The sequence below is a fragment of the Artibeus jamaicensis genome, unplaced genomic scaffold (assembly GCF_021234435.1).
Source record: "Artibeus jamaicensis isolate MK-2021 breed Jamaican fruit bat unplaced genomic scaffold, CSHL_Jam_final scaffold_1964, whole genome shotgun sequence".
NCBI lineage: Eukaryota > Metazoa > Chordata > Mammalia > Chiroptera > Phyllostomidae > Artibeus > Artibeus jamaicensis.
The window spans coordinates 9,474,013-9,501,746 of NW_026522030.1; the positions used below are offsets into that span (position 1 = coordinate 9,474,013).

Sequence of the window (27,734 nt, forward strand, 5' to 3'; positions counted from 1 at the left end):
AGGGCCCCTGAGTTAGGCAGATATGCCCACATACAAAAGTGTCTGCTACCCCTGTTAAATTTGCATCACTAGAGAGCAGAATAAAATTTGTCCTTCTGGTCTGACTGAGGGAAAGTTTGCTCCCAAACTAGGAAATACTTGAAATGGGTGCTGGGCTAGCTATGCCCTCTTTCTTCTCCCAAAAACTCATCATTTGGATTATGGTGCTTCATCTTTATCAGAAAGAAGTGATAATAAGGTCAGGAACTTGTCCAGAAATCTTATGCAAATGAAATTCACACATGAACCCCAAGGAGGAGGTAGGACTATTCTCTGCATAACAGGAATTAAAGGTAAATATCTGTTACAGAAGTTGCAATGGACTACTAGCTATAGTGCACAGAGGGCTGATATAAACTAATAAGAAAACTTGCAACAGAAAATCAACAAAGAACATAAAAAATTTACAGAATTACAAATACACAATAAAATTACATAAAACTTGCAAAATCAGTATTCAAAGGAATGCAAGTAATAGGCATTCATGTAAATATAAAGTTTCTTAGAGTTAGACCATCTCGGGAGATAAGGAGAGAAAAGGGTGTATTAGCTTCCGTGTGGTTGGTATGGTCATAATAAAGCACAGGCAATGACCTTGTACCAATCAGCCACTGCTAAGTGTAAGAATGTCTTAATTCCTGATGTTATTAAGCTTTGTCTCATTGAGGAGCTCATCAAATGCACCCATAAGAATTGGTTCCCTGTTTCTAATTAGCAAATTGTAGAAGAATGTTAGTCAATGAGCAGCATTACTATGCTGTGCCCTTGACTTGAACCCTAACTTGCTTTGCTCCGGTCTGTATGGCAAAAGGTGGGATGATATGACACATGTTCAAGGCTAGAAAGATGACAAAGTTGCAGGAGAGTGCTAGGAGGGATGGTAGAAAGTGGGGCTGCTGGGGTGGGGGGCGTGTGCAGTTGGGATGTAGCAGTTTATCTAGATAACAGAGTCGCATAGTCACGTAGAACCTGGCTCCTGGCCTCCTTAACCAGCCACGTTGATCCCAGAGAGAATGCCCCCATGTGAATTTCAAATTCAAATAGCACAGGGCCTAAGTGGAATAAAATATGATGACTTTAAACTTGGAAATTACATTTTCTAAGGATAATGATTGCTATTGGTGACATGGATGGACACTCATACACAATAGTGGTTGTATAAATTAATTGAAAATTTTTGTCAGAAGCTTTTAAAGGACAGTAGTTTTCACCCACTAATCCCACATTGAGAACTCCACCCAAGGCAGAGCTATAAAGATATTTACATCTATGTGATATGCAGGGTCTGGCAGAAGTAACGCCTGCTTGAGTGTGGTTGGTAGGGTAATAATCTGGATGTAATAATTTACAGTTTTAATTTGAACATTTCACCTAAAATGTCACGTGATATGCTTAAATGTGGTATTGTATGTTACAGAATTACGTGCCTATGATTTTGTCATAAAAGATTTTGTAACTAAAAAGAGGCGTTATTTGTGCCAGACCCTGTATAATTCCCTCCAAAAGTAAAAATGATCTAAAGGCCCCCAAAGGGAAATATATTGAAGTTTGTAGAATATAATGGATATGCAGATATGTTTAAAATTATATTTAAAAAATTTAAGACTATTGGAATTTGTTCATTAAAATTTTAAAATATAAGAATAAAATTTGCTTGTATTCTATGGCTTCCAACATGCTACATATATGCATGGAAATTCATGGCAATGTTAAGATTTTTTTCCATAGGTAGAATTACAAGTGATTTTTTTATATCTTTTTATACTCCCCAAATTATCTGCCACAGTTCTCTATTACTTTTTGATATACATATGCATATATAATTTTGTAAATAAACAATATATTTAATGCTCACATTTATGTTTGGCTTTATAGCTATGCTTACAAGACTTTAAATAACTTTATACATTATTCATGTACTCATCAGTTTTTATGTATCCCCAAATCATCTTAACTTGTGAATATTTGTTCATTTTTCTACTGAATAAAACAACTTTCCTTTTTTTTAAAGAAGGACACAGAGTAGGTATGTTTTCTGAGCCTTTCTATAGACAAAGACTATCTAGTCAAGGCTCTATGTGTAAAAGACTATGGATTGAATGTAGACTGTCATCTGACATTCTGTTTTCTGGCTTGGATAGTTATCCTCCATAAAAACCGGGTGTGATGCCCATGAGAGATAATTTTAAAGTCCTACCTTACTTGTCCTCCAAGCCTTGATTTTATCACGTGCAGATGCTTCATTGAAGGAAGTAGTACTATGGACTCAGGATCAGGATAACTAGATATAAGACATCACAGGCCAGGTATGAGCTGCAGCTGTGCAAACCAATACTTTGATTTTGCTAATGTAACTACTGCCGAGTGGTTTACATTGCCTTTGCCTTCTCAATACAGCTTCCCCTTTGTAGCAGAAGAATCCTTTCCTTTTCTAGGTCAAACTAGCAGACAGGTAGAAGTAGGTCCATTTGTCACGAAATTAGCAAATTGTTTTGTTTTCACATCTACCCTGTCATGGGGCATCTATTACAGTCATTGAAGATCCCCGGGGTGTGTTGTGTGCATGCGTGTGTGGGCGGTTTGCATTGAATTCACAGCTGAGTTTAGTCAATTACCTCTATTTGCCATTATGCTTTTTTCTCACACCAGCCCCTTCAATAAGGCACCTTGCCAAACCTCAGTTTTAAGAGCCCCTCATCACTGTCACTGCTTCTGTTGCTAGCTGTAATAATGTCACCAGGCCTGCCAAACGGGCTGTCTCTAATACTCCCTAAGCTGTCAAAACAATCTCTGCTGTGGTTGCCTAGGTGACGCATTGGCACCCCAGCACCAAGCAATGCTGTGTCACTCACCATCATCTTACAGAGTTAAAGAATATCAGCACTTTCCATAGGTATTTGTGGGCCTCACTCTTTCTAGCTTGGTTGTGGAAATAAAACCACAAACTCACATGTTTTTTTTTTTTTTGCATGAGTTTGAATCCTGAGTGTCTTATCTTGGGCAACTTAACTTGATCTCTCTGTTTTCTCATTTCTAAAATGAAGTAGTAGTAATAATAATAATAATAATAATGCCTACATCATTGAATGTTTTGATAGGTAAATAGACCTATTCTTTGCTCAGAATTTTTAAATTATTTGTGAAACACTGTCATTAAGTGAATGGACATTTTTTTAATCCATTGATTTAATGGGAAGTTTTCTATTCCAACTAGGCAGCTCCCTAAACATTAAGCATATAAAAGGCGCTACACATTCTTTCATAACATTTATATTACGGAATTCAAGTCCTATTAATCCACAATATGCAGTGGCGACATGGGTTTGTACTAGGGCTGCACTTTGAAAGCAGTCATTGAAAAAACAAGAAACATCATGAGTAGAATGTTTAAAGCTACTGAAAAATCAAACACTTCAATCGCTTTAAGGGCATCTAACAATTGATACTGATACATTCACTAGGAAGCACACCAAGTGTAATTTGAGCTTAAAAAGGGAAGAAACAACTGAAATAGGGCAAAGAACTTTTTCTAAACCAAAATGTAAAATTCACAATGACTATATGGGTTAAAAGCTTTTGTGCATCAAGTCATATGATAATAATATTTATAAATAAGGAACAAGTATAAGTGAAGAGAAACAGAACTGTCAGAAATTCAGCATCTCTTTATGAAGAATCAAGTGGTCAAAAATAAGTAACATTATATAGGTAATTTGAGAAATATAACAGGATTATATTAAAATTCTGTCATATAAATATATACTGCCATTTTCATAGCCCCTTTGAGAAAATTAATCACAAACTACTCAAAGAAAAAGTTCAAAAATTTTTTTAAATAATAAAATAATTCTTTCTAATGTAATGTTTGGGTTAATGTCACTGAGATATATAGGATAACCTTAATGGCAATGAGGACCTTAATTTATAAAGAGTGCTTTCAAAATAAATAGAAAAATTGTGAATTATTCTGTTCTTAAGAAGGGGTGAAAGACATAAAATAAGTACAAAATTCACAAAAATCAAGATTATAACCTATCAAAGTTTTTGAAAATATTTAATCAGATCATTTTTCCCCATTTTGATTGATGTATAATTGACATGTAACATTATATTAGCTTCAGGTGCACAGCATGATGGTGCAGTATTTGTGTGTGCTCTGAAATGACCAGCCAGCACAGTGAGTCTGGTAAACACCCAGCACCACACACTGTTACAATTTTATTTTTCTTGTGATGAGAACTTTTAAGATTTACTCTGTTAGCAACTCTTCAACATGCAATTCAGTTGTTGTTTTAAAGCAAGTACATTTCTGAACTGCTTTTGCTCTTAAGACAAGCACCTGGGATGCTGTGTATCAGGAGGTGGCAGACAGTAACCCATGAGCCACATCTGGCTGGGACACTTGCATTTGGACATGGAGTTCCAGTGGAACTCAGCAGCATTCATCTTTCGTTCATTTGACCTGTCGTCTTTGGCTGCTCTCGTACTACGGTGGTGAAGTACTACCCTACTACAGTTGGGTAGTTGAGACAAAGACCATAGGACCCACCAGGGCCAAGATGTTTATGTACTGGTTTGTCCAGACAAAAACAGACAGGTTGTTAAATATATACATTTTGTACCTATTTTTGAACCAAATGATTTTTTCATATAACATCCAATGTATATAAATCAAAGGAACAAGGAGAGTGGCAAATAGTATATCCTTTCTTGGGACCAATTTTAGAATAATACTTTAAAAATATGAATTTATTTTAAAACAAAAGCTCTACTTCTAAGAATTTATCTTGTGGGGACAATTAAATACATGACCTCATAACCTAGGAATTAGGCACAAGGATGTTCATCACAGTGTTATTTATGAGAATAGAAATGAGAAATAACCTAAATTTCAGATAATGTCATTAGTTAACTAAGTTATGGTATACTTGTACAGTCATAAAAAATGATGTTGCTAAGAAAGATTTAATTGCATGGCAATTTGTTTAAAATATTTGTTTATTTTAAAAACCTGGTTACTAAACTTTAATAGGATAAATCCCCAATTTTGTTAAATGTGAGTATAAAACTTGGCAGTGTGCTGAATGTTAATAGTTATTTTATCTGCAGTTATGGATGATCTTAAATTGATTCCATTTGCTTAACTTTATGGGGTTTTTTTTGCAATATGCATGTGCAATGAAAAAATACTGACTGATGCATTTTTTAAAAGTTATGTCTTCATTTAAAAAAAACACATCTGGGAACTGGTTCTTCAAGTTAGCAGTGCCATCTGCTGCTCATTGAGGAGTGTTTCTTCAGAACCAAAAAAAAAAGAAAAAAATCAGATATCAGGGCCATTAGTAATTACCGAAATTAAACATTATAAATGTTTAAGAAAAAAGAGGACTATAGAAGAAATCTTGTGAAATCTACTGTATTTAACTCTCATGTATGGCACCATTCAAATGTTGACCAAATCTGAGCATGGACTTGACCCTCTTTCATGCTTTCATTTTATGGTCTATCATCTTCAATATGTGAGCATCCTTTCATAGAAGTAATCAAAGAGAGGATGTGAATTCCAGCCAAGTGTGGCCTGCAAATTGTAATGAGTGATAGTTTCAGGGTTCAAAGTCAAGTCATAAAGGAAAAACTAAATCAGGTCAGAAGCAGGGATAAAAATAATCATGAAAGAAATAAAGAGAAATTGCTTAGGATTTGGCCATGAAAAAAGGTTTGGTGCAAAGACAGGTCTAACAGCTTGTAGGAAACAATAGCCGATGATATTGTAATACAGCCTATTTTTCCACTTTGCCCCAAAGTGGATGAACATTTACATCTAAAGATTCATCAAATATCTTCTCATTCTAGATACATTATACTTAGGATAGTTCCCAAGTCTATCCATCCTGTCTGCAAAGTAGTCTAGATGACCTCAGAGTACTTCTTCACAATGAACCCAAGTTCAACCAGTGGTTTATCTTAGCAACTGCAAACTGCTTTTTAAATAACCATTCTATAATCCTATATAATTTCAAAATCAAAATTGCTGTATTATCTTATGCAACTCATCTTCCATTTACTGAAAATCTCAATATTATTTACCCACTCGCAATATCTTTGCAACTGTCCCTAGTCCCCTTTATATCTCAAAGGTCTTTAGTGGTCATTAGTGATTCTGATCTCAACAGCAATTTCTCTGTGAGCACAGGTCTGATCTACCACGGTCATTATGTCTGAGGAAAACACCAAGTCTGAACGCGCGTATTCCCCTCAAATAAGGGTCAATGAATGGAAGGCATTCGATTTTCTCATTCAAGGGGTTTCAGAGTTAAGTCTATGAGCCACTGGAGGGCAGCAGAGACAGGATTTTTAATACACAAACATTTAGCATTCATTGACTGACTGAAGGATTTAATATTTAACATATAATGAGTACCTACTATGTGCAAGGCATTCACCTTTTATTATGGCCACAGTTACATGTAAACTTTTCATTCATTATTTCTACTATGAAAGAACATTTGACATATATACATTTTTGACTCGAATCCTTACTAGATCCATTATGGATTGGAATTTATATATAGTTTTGCATAGGACCATTGAAAAGTCATAAAATCATAGCATTTTAAACCAGCAAGATATTCACAGAACACTCATATCTATTGACCTCTCTTTTGAACAATGTCATCTGGTCTGCTTTTTTCTGTGTGTAAAAATGTTTATCGGTTTTCTTCTGGACCTGCTCATTGTCAGTTTAGAAAAATATAGAAAAGTAAAAAATGAAAGTAAAATGTGACCAGAGATAATGACTTAGCATTTTGATGAAATTCTTTTCAGTCAAAATATGCATAGATGTGCATTTATTTAGTTTACAGGTTTAATCTTGGAATCTATAGACCTAGTTAAAAATTATGCTATAATACTAGAATGCTATATCCTTATGAATAAATGTTTAAAGAAAAGATACCAGTAAAATATAGCTCATTTGGAAGTTCAGTACTTTTATATTCTGCAGACCAAAACAATTTATCCACAAACATAGCTGTCATCTTTCTACCAAGAACATATTTATCTAGATTAGTTAACTTTTACTACAAATTTTCACCCGATTTGGGGGAAAAAAAGATTTAAGTAGATTTTGGAAGTGCCTTGTAATTTGATTCATCATAATACATCAAAGAAAAAGTGAGCCACTTAATCTCCTCAATAGGCAAGATTGGGATATTACTGATATCAGCACAAAACCTATTAATAATAAATTAGAATTAGGCCCTGACTGGTGTGGCTCAGTGGGCTGGGCATCATTTCATAAACCAAAAGGTGACCAGTTCAATTTCCAGTCAGGGCACATGCCTGTGATGTGAGCCAGGTTCCTGTTAGGGGGCGTGTGAGAGAAAATTGTTCTATGTAGCTCTCACACAGATGTTTCTTTCCCTCTCTTTCTCCCTCCCTTCTCCGCTCTCTAAAAAGAAATAAATAAAATCTTTTAAAAATAAATTAGAATGTATGATAAGAGAGCATGTATATACAGGTGTACATTTACCATCAAATATTTCAATTCCCGTCATCCAACAGTGAGGCTAAGGACAACTCCCCTTCCTCACACACCTGCATAAATGCAAGGAATGCATCGTTCAGTTTTCTACTTACTCACTCAACAAATTATCACCAAGATGTGCCAAGCCACACTTCACAGAGTGAGATTTCCAGAGCAAATAAGGCATATTTCTGGTCCTTGAAGGCCATACAGTCTAGTAGGAGAGGCAGACAAGTAAATCTCTGGCTATGGTAGGTGTTACTTAGAAAAATCCAGTGTTATATGGTTCGTAACAGGCTCCCCATGAGGTCCCTGTTCGGGGAAAGAATCTTTGACTGCATAAGAGGCTGACCAGGCTTTATTCTTTACAGAAGTTTAAGCAGAGGAGATGCTTAGGCCAGAAACTAAGGGCCAGGTAAGAGTTGGACCAGGAGAGGACGAAAAGCAGTTGGGGAACACAAACAGCGTGCAAAGGCCTAACTTCTTTGGTGACGGCTTGTAATTCAGTAGGAGAGCAGGAGAGCAAGACGAGCTGCTGGGCCAGAGAGGTGAGTAAAAGTGAAAATGTAAAGGTCTTTGTAAGCCATGTTAGAGAGTTTGAACTTCAACATAATTTTAACTTTACCAGGTTAATTCTGGTTAACATGTAGAGAGAGTCCAGTTATATCTACAAGATGATGGATGGAATTTATTTTAATTTATTAAGAAAATTATTGAACCCTGGTTAGTATAACTCAGTGGGCTGAACATGGGCTGTGAACCAAAGGGTCACCAGTTCAATTTCCAGTGAGGGCACACACCTGGGTTGCGGGCCAGGTCCCCAGGATGGAGTGCACAAGAGGCAACCACACATTGATATTTCTCTCCTTCTCTTTCCCCTTCTCTTCCCCTTTCTCTAAAAATGAATAAAGTCTTTTAAAAAAGAAAATTATTGATTAATTACCAAAGCTAATAGAATCTAGACACAGAAGGCGTTTGATGTATATTGAATAATGACTGGAAGGATGAATATATACAATTGAGATCTGTCTGGAGAAAGTCCAACCATTGTTAATATAACGAGGACAGATTGCACTACATCGATGTAACCTGGCAGCCAAGGAGAATGGACTGCAATGTGCATGCATGAACAATGGTGACTCCTCTGTAATAGTCAGGGGGACAGTAGATTCCACTCAGTGAGCATGTGTACTGTGTGGCTGTCACATTCAAAATAACTGAGCAAGTAGAGCAGCAAATCTGCACCAAATCTCGTGTGAAGCTTGAACATTCCTCCACCGAAACTATCTGGATGATTCAGAGGGCTGCAGCTATATGCAGTGTGATTGGCAGCTTCATCACCACAAGGCGCCTGCTCATACATCATGTCTGGTGCAGAGGTTTTTGGCAAAACACCAAATGACCAAGGTGACTCAGCCCCACTACAGCCCAGATTTGGTACCCTGTGACTTCTTGCTTTTCCCAAAACTAAAATCATCTTTTAAAGACAAGGGATTTTAAACTGTTGCTGAGATCCAGGAATATATGATGGGGCAGCTGATGGCGATTGGGAGAGAACTGTGTGAGGTCCCAAAGTGCCCACTTTGAAGGAGACTGAGGTGTCATTGTCCTACGTACAATGTTTTTTGTATCTGGTGCCTTCTTCAATAAATGTCTTTATTGAATACTTTCTGGACAGACCTTCGTGTGTAAATCATTTAACACCCATATTTGGACTTCCCTGAGAAGACTGTTGGCCTATGGTTTTTCCTTCCAGCACAATCTTGGCATCACTATCATAACAGCACTTGTTTATATTTTTAAATCATTTGCAAACTGGGAGTTGTACACATTGAAAAAGCGATCCACTTAATTCCGCATTACTGATGTCAAAAATTGGAAAATTTGATGTATATCTAAGTGCATGCTTTAATTTCATAGAGGAAGAATCTATTAGCTTTATTGGATTTCTTTTATTGGTATTATTGCTACAGTTTATTAACTTCCCTCGGAGAATTTATTTTGGCAGTATCATCGTTTGTTAAATGTTTATCCATAAAATGAATGAGACAGCATGAAAATTCATCACTTTATAGTCTGAATTATAAAACCAGATCCACATATTTTAAAGAAAAGTTATTGCACAAATTACTTCAGATTATGCACGCAGGATTTCAAATACTGCTTCCTCGGGCACAGTACAGCCACGAGGTCAGGGGAAAATGCCTGATGATAATAAAACATTTATGTAGCTCCATGTTTCTTAAATAATTGGCCTGCTGTTTGTTAAAAAACAAGCTAGAAGAAATGGAAATTCTTTTTCTAATTTATTTTCTTAAAAAAAAACTTCATGGAGGTATGTCAAGAGTGCAGAGTATGGAAAGAAATTTTTTAAAGCATGTTGAAGTATTATAGGAACAGATGGTACTAAAGAATATTTTCAAAATATGGAAGAGAATCACAGCAAAACAAATGAGAGTAAGTCAAGGAAACATTTGAGTCATCTACAGCTATTAATATTTTAGTTTGATCATTTGACATCTGTGTTGTCCCCTTAGAATTGCTTAAATATAAGCCTTCAAAATTTTTCCTTTTGAATTGCAAGTGAGTTATAATATGCTGTCTGGAAAATAGAAAGACAACAAGTTCAGAGAATCGCATTCCTTAAGTAATTTTTGAAGAAAAAAAGTAGTCATCACATGTAATTATCAAAAGCATATCATATCTCCAAAACCCAGATGGGATGACTTGAGCAAACATATGGATGTTTTCTAAGCCAAACTTTTGGGTAATTTCTCAAAGATCTTGGAATTTTTGGTATGTATCTGTGTGATGACAATGCAATTACAGTCGAAAACATCCTTCAAATTGTGCCTGGATATTAAAATGTTTTGTTTTTTACAAGATCATATTTTATTTAATGAAGTCCCTACCCACAAGCCGACTTCCTGTGCTCTAATCTTTTGCTGCAGGAAGTGCTGTCCAGGGATTGGCAGCTGCGGTATCACCCGAGGGCTGGTGAGAAAGGCAGCATCTCAGGGCCATTGCCACCCGTCCTGAAGCGGACCTGCCTTTGAACAGAACCACGTGCTGGTAAGAGTGCCCTGCACTGAAGTGTGGCCTCCAGATCAACAGCCTCAGCTGGCATTCGTTAGGAATGGAAATCATCAGGCCCTACCCAAACCTACGGAGTCAGGAACTCCAGCAATTTGTGTTTTATCCAACTCTCATTAGTCTGATCACGTCAAGTTTGCTGTACCAATGAGTTACTTTGTTACATCGTAGTCACCTGGGGAGGAGTCTTTTGAACCCAGGTTGCAACTCTGTTAAGTTAAATCAGTCTTGGTGGGTGAGACGAAGGTATCAGCATTTTATTAATTCCTCAGGTGATTCCAATGTGTGTTAAATTTGAAAATCAGCATTCTAAAGAAGACAATGCAGATTCATTTTATTGATTACAGAAATACCCTGTTTTATGGCACTTTACTGTGCCCCTCAGATATCCCTTTTTTTAAGAAATTGAAGATAAGTCCCTCCACTGGCAACAAGATGATGATGACTTGCTGTATTGTGCTGCTCGCTTCATTGCGGTGGTGGGACCGACGCCACATTATCTCTGAGATGTCTGTGTTCAAACTGGCTATGTGCCCAGAATTACCATGAGTTTCTGGGTGATCTTATGTTTATCAGAAAACAATCACTGACTGGCATCTTGGTTTATCTGTCATAGGAGAGTTTTTCTATTCTTCACTTCATATTCTGTCTTTGTCTTTGCCTAATCTACTCTAAATCCTCTGGTGACATTCGTGCCGCAAGTGTGGGAAACATTTGAAAGTGAAAATCAAGCCCTAAATTTAACACTTTTAGGGGTGTAGAAAGGGAAATGGGAACAAAATGGAAAATACCTGTTTAGGACCTGCAACTAAAACAGAATAATACAGAATATAAACTGCAATTGAAAAACGTGAACATATTTTAAAAAAGAGGGGGAGTAAAATATTCTCAGATGCAGAAATGTAGTAAAAAAGAAAATACCTCTCCAGAAAAGGGGTAGAACATGAAGAAAGTGCTAGTTGTGTGAAAGAGGGAAGGTGGGCAATGCCTGCTGGCTGCTGCGTGGTAGGAAAGGGGGGAGTAGGAGTTACATTTCCTTACAGAAGCAAGATTAGCACATGCCATAGGTTCTGGTTCTCTAAGGGGTGGGGGACCAGAGGCAAGGGCTCAGCTCAGAGAAGGGTTGGTGCCAGCATTTCAATATTTCGGCAAAGCTGGGGATCACTTCAGTGACAAACTGGTAGCCAACATGTAGTTAGGAGAAGTCCAGTTTGGGAGAGACCGTAAACACCATGTCCTCCCTGTCTGAGTCACGGGGAAGGTCTTGGACGGGAGTCAGAATTCCCAGGGAGTAGGGGAGAGGAATAGTGCCCAGGCTTGGTGGTTTAAAGGAATTCGTATTCAATGTGGGGGTGATTCTTGGGAGGTTCAGACATTGTAACTTTTTGGCTTAGTGAATCTATTGCACAGGCCATTGCTTTCGTATTCTCTCAAAGTATTGCCGGGAATACAACTTGTCGTGTCTATGAAAATACTGGCAAATGCTGCCTGTGAGAATATATACGTTTCTCACAGGCAGTAGTATTAATTTGGAGATTCCACTCCAAAGCTATGAGATATTGTTAAAAACTACTAACCCCTTTCAGACAAAGACAAGAGCTGTGGTTTGGGTGTATGTATTTCCCAGCTTATAAACTAACACAAATTAACTGGAAAACTGACAAGAGAGGAGGGACCCTAGATCTTAATCCATAAAGCAGATTCCATGGACCAGTGCTGTAGAAAACACACTGAAGTCTCCTTCAAATTAGAAGGGAGAGCTATAGCAGATGTCCTTCTCGTGTCCTGGCCTCGTCACTGTTATTTGGGCAAGGAGCTTGGTGCCTCTGTGGACTCTTGGTCCTTTACGGCAGGAAATAAAGCTTATATAGCAAGTCACATGTTACTGAAAACTGGTTGATTTGGGGAGCAGCATCGCTGGACTAAGAAAAGCCCTTGATGGAGGCCTTGGCCATGTAGAGAGCAGCAGGCAAGTGTGTTGACCCTTCCTGACGGTGCACTCCTCCAAAGCACATGTGTCCTGCTGAGAGAGGTCAGGTGGAGGGCAATGGGGAGAGGGAATTCTAGAAAGGGAGGCTGATCTGACCCTCTTCAATTTTTTTCTGTAGGAGCCTAAGCTGTCCCAGTTTCCTGAAGATGGTATCAATTCTCCTCTCAGTGGACATGGTCTGGGAAGGGGAAAGGGATAGAATTAGAGGTTGATAGGGAACAGGGTAGACCAAAGAATTCATGGCCAAAACCAGGGACCAAGCTTTGATGGTAGCTGGAGCTGTGGGGATGGGAAAACACTGGGAGGCTGGAGAAACGTGCAGGAGGGCTGGTGATGGTCCTGTGGATGGAGCCTGGAAAGTCTCCTAAGATAAACACTCTTGAGGCACCAACATTTTGGTTTGGAATGGCCTTTGGTACTTTGCAGTTTTCAAGGAATTGCTCCATCTCATCTAAGTTGTTGAATTTGTGCACTAGTGTTCCTTTACTGTTCTTTCTCCCCCTTTATTATTCCTGTAGTAATGTCTGTGAGGTCTGCAGTGATATCTTTCCTTCCAGTCCTGTTGTTGGCAATTTGCATCTCCCCGCCCTCCATTATTTGTCCGACTAGAGTTTTAAACAGACAAGCACTTTTTGGTTTCATTGATTTTTTTCTATTGTTTTTCTGTTTTCTACTTTATTTCTGTTTATTTATTTAGGATGTATATGCCCCCTTGTAATGTATACATTGTTTTCCTTCCTTCTGTTTGTTTTAGATTTAATTTTTTCTTCTAAATATGAGGTTAGATAATCAACATGAGACCTTTCTTCTTTTTGTAATATATAGCATTTAATCCTGTAAATTTCTAAGTGCTGTTTGGGTCACATTGCATAAATTATGATGTGTTGCATTTTCATTTTCATTCAGTTAAAAATATTTTCTGATTCCTCTTGAGATATATTTCTTTGGCCAATGGGTTATTTAATGTCCAAATGTTTTCAGATTTTTCCAGCTGTCTTTTCTGCGATTGATTTCTAGTTGAATTCCATTGTGGTGAGCACATGCTTTGTATTATTTCAATTCTCATATATTGATTAAGCTTTATTTTATGGCCCAGGGTGCGGTCTCTTGGCACACATTCACTGGGAAAAAATGTATGTCCTGTTCTTGTTGAATGGGTCATTCCATAAAGGGCAGTTACCTTTTAAGTCTTCGATACCATTGCTGATTTTTGGTCTGGTTCTATGGATTTCTGATTACAGATATCTCCAACTATACCGTTGATTTATTTATTTCTTCTTTCAGTTTTGTCAGATTTTGCTTCATCTGGTTTGATGGCTGGTGTTAAGAGCATACATGTTTAGGATTCTTTTTGGATAATTCACCTCTTTATTGATATTTAATAACCAATTTATTGCCCTTTGTTATCCCTGACAATATTTCCTTGTTCTAATGTCTACTCAGTCTGATATTAATATAGGCACTGCAGAATTTTTTGATTGATATTTTCATGACATATCTCTTGCCTTCCTTTTACTTTTATTTCTATTTAAAGTGGTTTTACTATAGTCAACATAGTTGAGCCCTTTTTCACATCTGATCTAACCATCTGTTCTTTAATTGGAACAGGTAAAAATCTGGAAGCCTTACATCCACATAGGTTCCTTTACACTCCCTTCTTTATAGTATAGTTGTGATGTATATTCATATACTCATATTGAAAAAAACACAAGATGATGTCATAACTGTTACTTTTTAAACAAGATTTTATTTATTCATTTTTAGAGAGAGGGGAAGGGCGGGCGAAAAAGAAGGAGAGAAACACTGACTGGCTGCCTCTCGCACCGCACTCGAGACTCAGGCACGTGCGCTGACCAGGAATCAAACCAGCGACCTTTCACTTTGCAGGACCATGCCCGACCAACCGGAAAACACCAGTCAGAGCCATCATTGTTACCTCTGACAGCTTTATTTATTTAAAAAACTTAAAAGGAGAAAAGGACATCTTGTATTCACCTTGATATTTACCATTTCTGCTGCTCTTCTCTTATTTCTGGATTCCATGCTGCTCTCTGGTATCATTTTTCTTCATCTTTAAGAGCTGCCTTTAGCATTTCTGTTAGTGAAGATCTGCTGGTTCCTAATTCTTCTAGTCTTCCATCGGCTGGACATTTCTTTATCTTGCTGTCTTCTCAAGGACACTTTGTTGAGTATAGGATCTTGGGTTAACAAGTTCTTTCTTTCAGCAAATGAAAGTTATTTCACTGTATGTGGCCTCCGTGGTTTTTGATGAGAACTCCTTGGTCATTCAGAGTGTTGTGTCCCTATATGTAATGTGTCATTTGTCTCCGACTGAATATATACACACCATATACAGAGACAGATATATGCACACACATGCACACAAATATATATATATACATACTGATATAAATAAATTTGTATACTGATATGTATATATACTAATGTGAATATATTCAAATATATACTGATATATGTATGTACAAACACATTATATTTATTTATTTAAATATAATGTACCTTTTAATCTTTGGTTTTCAGTAGCCTGATTATATTATATCTGGGCATAGTGTTCTTTGAGTGTAAGCTATGTAGGGTTCTTGGGACCTACTGACTTTGCGAATTTAAAAGTGTTCACCTGTTATTTTCCAAATAAATGTGTACATGTATATGTACATATGTACATATGCGTATATATATGTACACACACATATTTGCACCAACACATTTCCCCTCTCTTCTGGGACTCCAAGGACACAAATGCTGAAATTTTAATATTGTGTCACGGGGCTGAAGACTTTGTTCTTGTTTTATTTTCAATCACTTTCTCTTTGTCTTTCCACCTAGATCATTTCTATTTATTTTCAGGCCCACTGACTATTTCCTCTGTCATCCCTTTTGCCACTGAGCTCATCCAGTAATTTTTAAAATTTAAGATACTGAATTTTTTGTTTTTAAATTTTCACTTAGTTTATTTTTATAGTTTGTCTGCTCAAAACTTCTACTTATCTATACATTTAAAGAGTCTCACCTTAATAGCTGCTTTAATATCTTTGATAACTCAAATATCTTAACCATCTTAGGGTTTGCCTTGGGTAATGGTCTTTTCCCAGTAAAAAAGTGATCACATTTTTCTTTTCTCCTTTTTTTTCTTTGATGTAATTTTGAGTTGTATCCTGGACATTTTGAGTATCATATTGTAAGATTCCAGGTTCTATTAAAATTCTCTGGAGATGCCAATTTTTTTGTTGTTGTTGTTTAGCTTTGTTTGGTTTCAAGCCAGTGAAGTTTAGACCACAAATTCTGGCTCTACTTCTGTGGATGCCAGTTCTAACGTGAGTTCCCTTTTCAAAGCCCTTTCTGTGCTGTTTGAGATTTCTCTAGGATTTTTAGGAACCCACATTGCTGTGGTCTTGGCACACTACCCTAGAACTTAGTGGCTGAACACAACAAACCTTCAGGATCTGGCATTTTCTACGGTTCAGGATTCCAGGTGCTGCTGAGCTGGGTTTTCTGGCTCAGAGCATCTCACAAGGCTGCAGTCATCGCCAGGCCTGACGGTGGGAGAGCCTGCTTGGGAGCTCACTCGTACAGCTATTGACAGTTTCAGAAGTTCCACTGCGAAGCTATGACATGGCTGTTGACAGGCTGCAGATCCTTGTGGGCTGCTGGCCAGAGATATCAGTTCCTTGCCCAGTGGGCCTCTCCGTGTGGCATCTCACAACGTGGCAACTGGCTTTCCTCTGGGGAAGCAAGGGAGAGAATGAAAGACAGTGAGTAAAACAGAAAATGATGTTTTTGTACCCTAATTTTGAACATGACATCCCAATACTTTGGCCATATTTTATTTGTTGAAAGTTAGTCATTAAGGCCAATCGCATTCAAGGGGACAGAATTGTAAGAGGGCATGAATATCAGGAGGCAGGGATCTCTGGGGAACATTTCAGATGTTACCCACCACTTTCTTAAACCAAATGCCCAGTGTGTGTGCAGTTTTTAAGAGTGTATTATGTGTCTTCAGAGTTTCCCATGTAACACGGAAAAGTATAAAATACTGTCACATGTTTTGTTTTTCTTTCTTTCCTGGCAAACACGGATTCCATCTGGGTTCAATAGAAATTAAGGATGTTGAAAAATGGAAGGCAGATCTAGAAAAAGCCAAGGGTATGGAAAATAAATGTTTTGTGCATCATTTTCATGCTAGAATGTTTTCCTAGTCTGAATATTGTTAGGCAAATTAAGCATAAGAAACATCTGGCTACAGGAAAACAAGGTACAAATTAACAGGAGGAACAGAAGTTAGTGGAGTATGTTACATCATTTTAAACCATTCAAGTTTGCAAACACTGTAAGTCTGAGATCAAATCACATTCCATTAGGGATAAATTAAGCTACTGCAAATTGGTTCTTTATCAAGTAGTGAAACAAGAGAAACATTCCTATTTTTTAGCATTTATATCACCTTAAGACCCATTGAGTAAGACCCAAAAGTTCTCTGAAGAATTATTTAGAATTCTTGGGTATGAGGCTGACAAGTTGGTGAACAGGTGGGAGCTTCCTTAAAGTGACAGATTTGCTTCTAATATTGAATGGCCGAGTGTATTTTCCAAACAGATCACAATGATACTTTTCATTCCATACAATCTTCTGCAACATGATCTTGCTACTCCCCTATAAAGAGGTAGAGTCTATTTCTTCATCCCCTTGGGTTTAGACAGGCTTTATATCTGCTTTGACCACTAGAATATGGCAGAAGTGATGCCATGGGATGTCCAGTCATCACCTTAAACAGATCCAGCAGCTTCTGCTTCCTGCCTCTTGGAGCTATGAGCCACTCTGTTAGAATTCTAAGTCAGAGAAAGACAAATACCATACGATTTCACTCATATGTGGAATCTAATGGACAAACTAGGCAAATGGGGACAGACTCACAGATGAAGAGCAGAATGACAGCTAGTGGCAGTGGGGATGTGAAGGGATAGAAGGATTGAGCAAAAAAGAAAAAAGGACTCATGGACATGGACAATAGTGGGGTGATTGTTGGTGGGAGGGGAGTATAAGGGGACTAGATGGTAATGGAAAAAGTACAATAAAAGTTAAAAATAAATAAATAAATAAATGTAAAAAAATAAAGTTAAGCAATAAAAAAATAAATAAAATGAAGTCTGCACTATTCTCTTTGACAGAGACCCACGTGGAAATGCCCTGGGCTTCACACGTATGAGTGGAGAAGCCAGCCTGGACATCCTACTCAAATGAACCTGTAGGTAACTCCAGCCATGGTCTCTGTTTAACTACAGTCACACAAGAGCCAAATGAGACCCAGTCGACTGATCCCAGTCAGCTCAGTTAACCTGCAGAGTCATGAAAGGTAATATGAATCATTATTTTAAATCATTAAGTTTTAAGGTGGTTTGTACACCACAGAAGATCATTGGAAACCATTGTTTACATAATGCCAGAATTTGAAGAACAACTTTATATCATACAAAGACATTTTAGAATTATAATACTCAAAAACTTCCCAGATGAGATCTGAAACAGGCCCCCATTACACAGGGGCCAAAGAGAGACCATAGAAAGAGGCAGACCACTCGTATTGTAAGGCAGCAGATGTAATAAGCAAGAGAACTTACATATAAGTTTTGTCTTGGGTGGCCACAAGGCAAGTAAATCCTGCATCTGCCGGCCAGAATCTTAAAAGTTTATATAGAGGCTTTAATGGGGTTCACTCATATATACTGTCCACATGACCTCAGCAACACTTCACTCTCTTGAGGCTGCATCCTTGAAAACAGTTCCTACTATGAGAACAGCAAGCAGAGTGCACCTTCCAGGAACAGGAGAGAGGGTGAGCCTCTCACTGCCTGGGTCCAGCTTGAGAGTGAATTATGGGTCACATTCTCTTGATGGCCTCCCCCTACACTATCTGGATATGTGTACAAAGGTATATTCTGTAGTTTAAAGTATCCATAGTAATCACTCTACTCTAAGATAAACATTATTATGTATTTATGTTTCCTTTTACTTTTTCCAGTGCATTGAAAAACCTTCACATTACGGAAGTATGTTTTTCCTCTCCCTCACAATTTAAAAGGCTATGTTGAGTATTTTTATAGCATTAGTATTTTTGAGAACATAATCACAATGACAATGTAAAATTTTGTATGCATTTAATATGCTTTATCTAACCATTCTCTTACGATTATATGTTAAGATGGTCCCCCATGTCTCCAACATTTCACTTTTGTATTTAGTAAATTCCAGCCTTTCATATAAATGTGTGTGCTCATCTCCAATTAGCTCCTTAGAAAATGTCCATAGCTAAAGAATATGCTCATTATCATAGCTTTAAAAACATCATATTATTGAATCAGGCTGCCAAGGACTAACCATGGAGAGCAGCCCCACTTTCATCAGACTTTAGAGATGGCAAATGAATTCCATCTGGAGTACCAACATCGATGAGCTAGTAGCAGTGACCTGGGACTCCCTGATGAGAGGGTCTGCAAGACCACATCTGGTCCCTGCTAAGTTGAATTAGCAATGTGTAACCTTAATGAGAAAGGGAGAGTCGAAGCACATGGGCTCGGTGTCTGCCAGCCCAGCCTTACGCAGTTCTGGGACTGAATATATATTCACACATTTTTGCCAGTATGAAATGCCAAAGGAAAGTTTCTTGTTTTTGCATATTTCCATTATAAATGTGGCTGAATGGTTTTTCATTTGCTTGGTGTCCATCTAAATTTATTCTTTTGTGAATTGCTTTCCCATTATCCTTTGTCCATATTTTCAATTGTCTTGCTAATGTAGACTTACAAGAGTGCCTTATATATAAGGATGATAAGATTTTTCCTGCCATTTTCCAATTTCTCATTTTCTTTTAATTTGTCTATGATGATTTATGATGAGGTGTTAATTGCTATGCAGTCAAATAAATGAGTGTTTCTCTATGGCTTCTCTGTTTGCATGGTTAGAAATTCTTTCCCACTGTATAATCTTATAAATGTTCATCTATATATATATATGTTCTTCTGGTTTATTTGAATTTAATTTGTATTTATCTCTTAAATTCATCAGAAATCCAATAAATATCTAATGCATCTGAAAGAGAGACAGATTAAAACGAGAGATAAAAAGACTGAGTAAGGAAGTATCAAGTAAATTAAAAATAATGATACTGATGGTGATGCTTATATTAATAATAACCATTATAACAAAATTGAAGTGCCATCCAGACATAGTAAAGATCAAGATAACTACATTAAATAAAGGCTAATATGTTGTTGAAGTTATTAAGTTACCTTGTTAATGAGTGAATCTTAATCCACAGAGAATATATAACTATTATGAATACTTATGCATAAAATTTAACATATCACAAAAATTATAACCAAACCCTAAAAATAAAAATATAAATTGTGAGAGAATGACTCTGCCAGGATTAAACATACTTTCAGTCTTGAGCAGATGGAATAGATTAAAGATGAAATAGAGTATTTGGCTAATGTATACAATAAACTTGATTTATAAGATAGAAGAATTTATATCTTACAAACAAAAATGCTTACTTTTCTCAAAATTTAATGGTATGTTTCACTGCATTCATATATCAGGTCATAAGACGTTTCAATAAGAACAGAAAACGTACAGTCCTGTTCTTTGACCTCCCTGAAATAAACTTGGGAATTAATTGAAAAATAGGTTAACAAAAACATTCGAACACTGGAGTTAAAATAATAACATAAAAATAAAATAAAATAAATTACTCCCTTTCAATAACTTCTGGGCCTAAGAGAAACTAAAAGTCCAGTTCTAGCCAGTTTAGAAAATAATAATGATACCACCGTCAGTATTAGCTAAAGCCATACTCATTGGGAAATTTTGTCTGTAAGGGCTCTATTATAAAACAAAATAAATGAAAATTAATGAACAAAGAATTCAAGGTAAGGGACTACAAAATAAATTATTCAGGATAAAAGCATAATTGACATAGCAGAAAACAAGGAGTCCACATGTTGATTCTCTAAAAAAATGACAAAATTGATAAAAATGTCCATGAGAGCAATCAAGAGAAAAAACCAGTAAGATTTTCAATCTATAATATTAGAAAGAAATTAAATGATACCATACATATGGAGGAACAAATGTGGATTGAAAGGTACATTACTTAAATCTTCATGGTAATAAATTAAAAAATCCACATTTATGTTACACACAATTTTCTAAGAAAATGTAAATTAGTAAAACTTCCTTAAGGAATATAAAACTTTAAATGAACAGATAACCTTGAAGGAGTGATGAAGGAAAATAAAATTATTTAAAATATAATGGAATGACTCACTCTGAGTAAGAAGGTGCAAGCATCCTCTACCCTGTCTCTCCTACTGAATACAACCGTAAAATCGGTACAGGATGCATGGCATCGCTATTGGAGAACGCAGGAAAGTTAATAGTAGCATATGGCATAGAGAAGGAGATCAGAATTCAAAGTAGCACTGAACCAGCAGTGGTTTACCATTGTCTTCCCCTCCAAGATCACCCAAGCTTCATGCAATAGTCCAAAACCCAGAAAGTAGGCCTGGGTGCAGACAGAGAGCATCCCAGGAGAGGCATGTAAGTTCAGACTTAGGGCCTGGGAAAGAGGGAGTGTTCACATTTGTTTTTCCTCGCTCAGTTTTCATACTTTTCGAACTTCAGGCAATCTTTTGCAGCAGTGATGGCAGAGGCTGCAAAGTGACAGGAATCTTCAGGAGGCAAAACTTGGAAGAAGAACATTTCTCATCAGCAAAGCTGGAAATACAAGAAGATGGGGCCAAACCTCCCTGGCCTGCGATTTGGTCCAGAGGACAACAAAGTGACAAAAGTGTGCAGGGGAGTGGGGTAATGAAAGTCTCAGCTTTGGGGACAGAGGACAGAACAGGGGAACCTGGAAAAGTGAAATGGAATAAGGAGATCCTGGGGAGCAAAGAGTTGGGGAACTTGGGGGAACTTCCGAGCGGCTCATGCACGTATCTGATCTTAATTAGTAACTGAACTGTAAGAAAGAACACCACCCAGTCCCAAACACCCAGTCATGTTGTGCATGACCACACGGGGGCTCATACGCAAGAAAAATCTTTACGGCGTGGCAAAAACTTGATCTGCATGAACATTGGAACCAAGGCCCGCAGAAGCCTGGCTGGACCTCATGACCTCAACCTCCCTAGGTTAACTGCCAGCCAAAACATAAATATCAACACTTTCTATGAGATTTAAATGAGACCCAGAATTTCATAACATAATATCCAAAATAGGATACAATTCAATATTATTTGCCATAACAAAAAGAAAAAATACCACTTGCTAGGGAAAAGACAATGCCACATGACTTATTTTGGAGTTCTATCATAAAGACTTTAAAACTACTCTCATACAAATGCTTCAACAAGCAACCATTAACTTTTGTTTTTTTTTTAGAGACGATGGTTTATTCGGTAACAAGGAGTAAAAAAGGAATTCTCAATTCCTTTTGTCTCTTTGGTGACTCAGCTGTGATAGTCAAATGGATAGCAACATACAAGCATCCCCTTGCAGTCCTTGCTCCTTTGCAGAAGAGTAAAGGTGCCTGAGTTATGTGACTTGCAATTATCATCCTCCAGACAGAAGTGCCAGCTGCTGTGCTTTGTGGTGTATCAGCAGTTGCTGCATTTTCCTTTTTGTCTTCAGGTCTCATGGCAGGAAACAGAAGTAGTTCCTTAATGTTCCAGGAATCTGTGAGAAACTTGGTGACTTGGTTGGTGCCCATGTTCCAGCCAGCTATGGGGGGCAGCCCTTAGTCCAGGGCAGTGCAGTTCTCATCCATGCACGTGGGTTATTCAGCTCAATGTAGGCATCACATTCTTTCCTTGTCCCTGACAAAAGGCTCAAAGTGTTCAGTCACACCCACTTTGGAGTGGTATCCTTTTGCCAAAGGGCTCATTAAGGGTGATCACAGATGAATGTAGGACTGACGTGTGTCAGTTCTAGGAACTCTCCCACAAGCTTATCAAAGAGCCTGCCTGTGCTTTTGACATGCAGATACCATCAAGAATTTTGTGAGTTTCTTCAGTTTCCAAGACAAAGATGTTGGTTTCAGGGCAGTTTCTTCCCCAGGGCTTTCGCAAGCTCTTCTAGCTGATTTCCTGGAAGGGTGGGGTGGAGCCAATCTCCTAGTCTTGCCATCTCTGGGCCAGATGGATGGTAGGCGACCCTGAACCTGCCTGTTATGTGTGTTACCATCCCTGAAATCTTCTTCTCCATGATTTCCAAATCACGATAGTCTGCATAGGCCATGAGAACTCACTCACAGGTGGCGAACTCAGGACTGTGAGTCATATCGATTCCTTCATTCTGGAACTGGTGTCCAGTTTCATAAACCTGGTCAATGCCCCCAATCATCAGCATCTTATGGTAGAGCTCTGGAGCACTTCTCATGTGTACATGTGTGTCCAGCTCATTGTGGGAAGTGATAAAAGGCTAGGCCACGGCTGCACCTGGGATGAGGTTCATCATGGGAGTTTCAATCTCTAGGAGTCCCATCTCATCCAAGAAACTTAAATACGTGATGATCTTAGAGCAGTTGATAAATTTCTGCCTCATAAAGTCATTCAAGATCAAGTCCAAGTATGTCTGACAATATCGTGTTGCCTTGTCTTTGAGGCCAAAGTGCAGAGGAGGTAACATATGCACACAGGAGACATAGAGGGTGATGCTCAGCCTACCCTTCCTGGTTTTCCCGGGATTCCTCTGAGCTCCAATTATGTCTCCCCGATGCAGTTTGTTATTAACATGAATAAATTCTTCTTTGGCCTGGCTTAGCTGTCTCTTGCTGAGCTCCTTCTGCTTGACCACCTTCTCTACTACTTTCTTCTGAGCTTTCAGGTGTCTGTTTAGCTCATTTTTGCTCAGTTTTGGCTCCTCACTGTCCACATTCACCTGAGGCCCCTGCACTGTGAGCCACCTCTCTGGAGGCCCAAACTGAATGCAAAGAGCGTTGTCTCACAATTCCTGAACATTCTTGAAACAAATGGAAACACAGAGCCATTCTTCCTAACAAAGATCTAAAGAATCGAATGAAAATTTTAGAACTGAAAAACATAATAAATTAAAAACTATAGGTTCAGTAATAGACTGGACATGATAAAGAGGAGTACTATCAATCTAGAATCATATGTAATATAACTATCACTACACACACAGACATGTATGTGTACACACACACACACACAATACTAAATGCTGATGGGTGCAGAGCCTCTAGGGCTCTCATTCATTTCTGCTGTGATGAGCAATGGCACACGCACCACTCTGGAAAACATAAGGCAGTTTCTTATAGCATTAAACATATTTTGCCATATGATCTAGTAATCCCGCCCCTGAGTATTTATCCCAAGTAAATAAAAATTTCACACAAAAACCTATACACAAGCTTACATGAACCTTAATGTTATTACACTCAGTGAACAAGTCAGTCTCCCAAAATTATATACTGTGTGATCCTAGTTACATGGCATTCCCGCAGGACAAAACCAGAGTGAGGGAGAACAGATCAGTGGCTTGCCAGGTGTTAGGGGCAAAGGGAGAATGTAACCGTAAGGGAGTTTTTTGTTGTGAATTCTGTATTAGAATTGTAGTTGCTGGAATCTGTGTATGTGTGTGAATTCATGTACCTGTACACAGGCACACAAAAAGATAAAATGTCATTTTTACTGTATGACAATTTTAAAAATAAACTGTTACATTTGGCTCTAGCCTCCTCTGAATGGGAGTGACAGTGGTGTAGTTTGTCAATGGGAAATTGTCTATACTGGTCCCTTCCTAGTTCATACACTGATGGGAGAAGGAAAAGGAATAAACATCAAAGGGAGATGCCTTTTAGAAACTATTACTATTATTAACATATTATTTGCTTTTACAATAGTGTTCAGGATCATAAATGGCATTGGGTTCAAGCTTGACCTTTAATATAATGTCTAGAATATAGATAATACTATTGTATTTTTTACAGGTTGATGATGATGAAAGATGAACACAGTGAGCTCCTACTTCTAAGAAAATAAAGGTTGGTCCTTTCAGTAACTCTAAAGAGTCCTTCAATGACTGTCCTTCAGAGACACCATCTTCCATAGACCTTTGGAGAGCTGGTTGACAAATTCAAGGACACAGGTAATGCGTGGCCACACTTACTTGTGGATGGCTGTTTGTCAAAGGAAATGATCACTGTGAACATAATAGCCAGCTCAAAGTCCACTCACCAAGCATTCTAGAAACTGGGGTGCCTTTCAGTATTACACAGAAGAGTCCCAACCATGTGCCTTTCACCAGTTCCAGGTGCAAGTCCTGTAGAGGTCAGCCGTGGGTACTCCCCGCTGCTGTTTGGAAACTCGCTCAGGGTGCTCAGACCCCCGGATAAGAACACTTGCATTCCTCAAGCCCACGCTTCCTTCTGTGAAAATGGAAGCAAACAAACATTGGGTGGCCAAAAGGTTCACTGAATGTTTTAATGAAAATAAAAGACGTTTTTCATTTCTACCAATAACTTTACTGAACAACATACTCAACATTTTGTTCCACGACCTTCTGCCATCTTTCAAGCAACTTCATAACTCCGTTTTCCCATAACTTTTTATCTTTTGGAGCAAAGAATTGTTCCTGGTATCTTTTGCAGTCTTCCAGGGGATTGAAATTTTTTCCATTAAGAGAATTTTGTAAAAATGGAAATAAATGGAAATCCAAAAGTGCAATGTCTGGTGAATATGACGGATAAATCAGAACTTTCCACCCAAGCTGTAACAGTTTTTGCCTAGTCATCAAAGAAACATGTGGTCTTGTATTGTCCTGATAGAAGATTATGAGATTTTCGTTGACTAATTCCGGATGCTTTTCATCGAGTGCTGTTTTCAGTTGCTCTAACTGGGAGCAGTACATGTTGGAATTAATTGTTTGGTTTTCCAGAAGGAGCTCATAACAGAAGACTCCCAATCCCACCATACACTCAAAATCATCTTCTTTGGATGAAGACCAGCCTTTGGTGTGGTTGGCGGTAGTTCATTTCACTTACCCCATGATCTCTTCTGTTCTACATTATTGTAAAGAATTCATTTTTCATCGCCTGCCACAATTTGTATTAAAAACAGAACATTTTTGTTAGGTTTCAGTAGAAAATCGCATGTGGAAATACAGTCAAGATGGTTTTTTTTCACTTAACTTATGTGAAACCCAAACATCAGAATGATTAACATAACCAAGCTGGTGCAAATGATTTTGAACACTTTGAATATTTTGAGCATGTTGGCTATCTCCCACATGGTATGATGCCGACTGTTCTCAGTTAATGTCCTGATTTGACTGCTGTCAGCTTCAATTGGCCTGTCCAACTGTGGGGCATGGTCTGGTGAGAAATCAGCGTGAAACTTCACAAGCCACTTTTGACACGTTTGATCAATCACAGCACCTTCTCCATGCATTGCACATTTTTTGCCTTTCAGTTGCATTTTTACCTTTTTAGATAATAATAAAGCATAATATGCTAAAAATATTGCATATTTTCTTCCACCTTAAATATTAAAATAGCTACACAAAAATTCACCAGTTTGATAAGTTTTTTTTAATTGCACACTAATAGGACAGCTGTCACAATACGATCTAACAAAAATTGTTCCAGATGAAGTTAAAGACAACCAAGTGCTACTCCAGCCATCATATGGAAAAACAGAACGAACTTTTTGGACAATTCTAGATGCTCTGTTGGGTTGGGAGACAATGAAGACAATCCACGTTGGGCTTCAACTGCCCCAACCCAAGGCAAAGGTGGTGGTGTGGGTGGCCTAGGAAAGCACATGTCTTGGGACCATTTTTTTTGAATTCACATGTCTGAAGAGATGCATTTCACTATGAAAAGTGACCTATTAATGCCTGCCTATGACGGACTAGGAGTGGGGCGCCTGGAATGGTTCCAACAGCCTGGCACACCCTCGGTTAAGCCAGAAAGGTCAGGGACTGGTTGGATGGCAATTTCTGACACTGGATTGACTGATGTGGTTGTGTGGAGTATTCTGGACACGCTCGTTGCCTCCTATGGGTTTATTCAGTGGAAACCAGAGACCAAATTAGCAGAGGCATTGACTGCAACATAGATGCAAATGCAGGGAGTGGCACAAATCATGTGTGAATGCACCACCTTCACCACAAGTTGTGTTGCTAACAACAGACAGCACATTGAATATGCATTTAAGCCGTAATAGATAAATGCTTAATTTCCAGATTTTATGGCTACCTCTTAGAGCTCTATTTCTTTACCTATAAAAATAAGTGGAGGAACCATTATATTTACTTTGAGATTTATGGCAGAATTAAATGAGATGCACCACAGAAAATGATGTATATTTCTAAATTTATCTGTATCTACTGTTATGACCACATTTACATTTATTTATATTAATTGCTCTTTAATTAGATTCAATACTTCCATGAACTCCATCTTTAGTAATTCTACTTAAAGAAACATGCCAGGTGGCAATTTTCCCAACCTCTGTACATGGCAGAGAATGTCTTTCTTAAATCCAGGACAGAAAAGTATTCTTATGAAGTATAGTCACTAAGTGATGTCTTCCTCCTGCTAGTACTGCTTGTTGCCATGATTCACTAACACTGTGTTATACATTGGAAAACAAAATGAGATACTATTCCCAGCACACATGGGGACGGAAAACTTTCCTGCCTCTGCTCCCATTCACTGCATTTGATTCTTGGTATCTCAGAAAAGCTTTGCCAGCACTATTCTCTGCTTTCTTCCTCAATGTCTCCTCCTGTCCCCAAACACAAATTCACCCAATCTCTTTACGGAATCTGCTTCAGTGTAGAAAGGTGGTTGCAGCGAATAGTAGGGTAAAGGAGCGTGTCCTCTAGCACTGGTCCCAGTGGGTTGATAGGAGTTGAGGTTCAGTTTCTTATTGATCAGCTCTGAAACTCGGAATCAAGGTGTCAGAGGTGAGAATAATGTAACGCATCTCCCTTCCACTGCCCCACCAATGGCACAGTTTCCCCTTATCTGCAGAGCATACAGTC

General features: G+C 38.0%; 1 pseudogene; it reads right to left on the reverse strand.

Moving 5' to 3' along the window:
- Positions 1–22,116: 22,116 nt before the first annotated feature.
- Positions 22,117–25,555, reverse strand: LOC119054735 (lysine--tRNA ligase-like; annotated as a pseudogene).
- Positions 25,556–27,734: the final 2,179 nt, after the last annotated feature.